The sequence below is a fragment of the Mus musculus genome, chromosome Y (genome assembly GCF_000001635.26).
Source record: "Mus musculus strain C57BL/6J chromosome Y, GRCm38.p6 C57BL/6J".
In the NCBI taxonomy this organism is placed as follows: Eukaryota; Metazoa; Chordata; class Mammalia; order Rodentia; family Muridae; genus Mus; species Mus musculus.
The window spans coordinates 51807588-51810576 of NC_000087.7; positions in this window are offsets into that span (position 1 = coordinate 51807588).

Below are 2989 nucleotides of genomic sequence, written 5' to 3' on the forward strand. Positions count from 1 at the left end.
ACACCTGGAAAAAGCAAGGGACTGCAGGACTGGTCGAAGGTTTGCCGTGAACTTGGTGGGCCACTCACTAATGCAGGTTTAGCAGCTGCCATTCTACAAGTGCAAAAATGCACTGACATGGCTGAGCTCAAACTCTGCTATAATCGTGGCAAACCGGGACACTTAAAAAAGGACTGTAGAGCCCTTGTTAAAAGGAGAGCACCAGGATTGTGCACTAAGTGTGGAAAATGATATCATTGGACTAGCGCTTGTCGTTCAATCAGGGACATTCGAGGCAGGCTCCTGCAGCCAGGATTCCCTCAAGCAGTAGATAATGACACCATTTCAAAAAACCAGTACAGGGCCCTCAGGTCTCAGGGCCCGAAAACATATGGGACCTCGACAGGCGAAAGGTGGACCCCACAGTCCGCAGGGCAACACCCAATTCATGCTGATCCCTCAAATGGGAGTGCAGCCTATACCTACTAACTATAAAGGACCTCTGCCATCTGGGAGTGTCGGCCTAATATTGGGCAGGGCTTCCCTTACACTACAAGGTCTTATTGTTCACCCTGGAGATGTAGATCAAGATTATGAAGGGGGACTTCAAGTTCTCTGTTCCTGTCCTCAGGGTGTCGTTTCTATTTCACAAGGAGATAGAATAGCTCAGTTAGTAATTCAGCCAAGCCTACATGGCTGTTTTCCCTCTTCTGGTGTCCCTCAAGCTACCAGAGGGATTGGTTCTATTGGAAATGATTCGGCTTATTTAATAATGCCTTTAGATTCCAGGCCTTCTTTAGAGTTAGTTATAGAAGGGAAACAATTTAAGGGGATTTTAGACACAGCAGCAGACAAAAGTATTATTTCTTCTCACTGGTGGCCGAAAACTTGGCCAGTTATTCAGTCATCACATTCTTTGCAAGGTTTCGGTTATCAGTCCTGTCCCACTATTAGTTCCCGTTCTTTGAGCTGGACAGCGCCTGAAGGTCAAATGGGACGATTCACTCCTTATGTCTTACCACTCCCAGTAAATCTCTGGGGGAAAGACATCTTACAGGCACTAGGACTGACCTTAACTAATGCATGCTCGCCACAAGCTGTTCGAATGATTAAGAAAATATGCTATAAAGAAGGAAGGGGATTAGGAAAAGGAGAGCAGGGTAAACTTGAACCTATCCCTCAAAAAGGTAATAATGGGAGACAAGGTTTGGATTTTTTTCTAGAGACAGCTGTTGAGGGTTCCATGCCCATACCATGGCTTACAGAGGAAGTTGTATGGGTTCCCCAATGGCCTCTCTCCTCTGAAAAATTAGAAGCAGCCACAAAACTAATTTCTGAACAGCTACACTTGGGTCATTTAGAGCCTTCTACCTCACCCTGGAATACACCTATTTTCGTAATTAAGAAAAAAATCTGGCAAATGGCGCTTATTACATGATCTTAGAGCAATTAATGCGCAAATGCATCTGTTTGGACCAGTTCAGCAAGGGCTACCATTACTTTCTGCCTTACCCAAAAATTGGGAAATTATAATCCTAGACATTAAAAATTGCTTTTTCTCTATAACTTTATGCCCTCAAGATAAGTAAAGATTTGCATTTACGATCCCAGCCATTAATTACTTAGAGCCAGATCAAAGATACCAATGGAAGGTCCTACCTCAGGGGATGGCGAATAGCCCCACCATGTGTCAACTGTATGTACAATTGGCACTTAAGTCAGTTAGAGAACATTTTCCATCATTACAGGTGATAATTTATATGGATGACATTTTGATTTGCCATAAAAATTCAGAGTTATTGCAAGATGCATACCTTATATTAATAAAAACGTTAGGGCAATGGGGATTGCAGGTGGCCACCGAAGAGGTGCAAGTTGCTCGAATGGGAGCCTTCCTAGGGTCACTTATTTATCCTGACAAAATTGTTCCTCAAAAATTAGAGATTCGCAAAGATCAACTACATACCTTGAATGATTTTCAAAAATTGTTATGAGATATTAATTGGCTGAGACCCTTTTTGAAAATTCCATCAGCAGAATTAAAGCCCTTATTTGACACATTAGAGGGAGATACCCATATCTCCTCCCACAGAGCACTTACCCCAGCTGCATGTCAAGCTTTACAAATTGTAGAAAAGGCCCTACAAGATGCTCAATTACAACGAATTGACGAGTCAAAGTCATTTGAATTGTACATATTAAAAACTGCACAGTTACCAACAGTGGTCTTATGGCAAAATGGGCCCTTGTTGTGGGTCCATCCTAATGCTTCCCCTGCAAAAATCATTGAGTGGTATCCTAATGCAGTTGCTCAACTTGCACTTAGGGGGATAAAAGCAGCCATTACTTATTTCGGGTAAGAACCTTATATAGTAAGTGTACCTTATACTTCTGCTCAAGTTCAAACCCTGGCAGCAACAACCAACGATTGGGCAGTCTTGGTTGCCTCCTATTCAGGACAAATTGATAACCATTATCCAAAACATACAATTTTACAATTTGCCTTAAGCCAAGCTATAGTGTTTCCAATAATAACAGTCAAACACCCACTTCCGGATGGGGTAGTAGTGTATACAGATGGATCCAAATCTGGTATAGGTGCATATGTAGTAAATGGCCAAGTAACATCTAAACAATATAATGATTCATCACCCCATGTTGTAGAGTGTTTGGTAGTTCTAGAAGTCCTTGAAACTTTCCTGGGACCGCTCAATATTGTATCTGATTCCTTATATGTGTTCAATGCAGTTAATATGCTTGAAGTTGCAGGCTTAATTAAACCAACTAGTAAGCTTGCTCACATTTTTCAAAAGATTCAGTCAGCCTTGTTATACAGAAGACATCTTGTCTATATTACTCATGTTTGAGCTCATTCTGGCCTTCCTGGCCTCATGTCTCATGGAAATGACTTAGCAGACAAAGCCACTAGAATCGTGGCTGCTGCTTTGTCCTCACAGGCAGAGGCTGCAAGAGAATTTCATGAATGCTTTCATGTGACACCTGAGACATT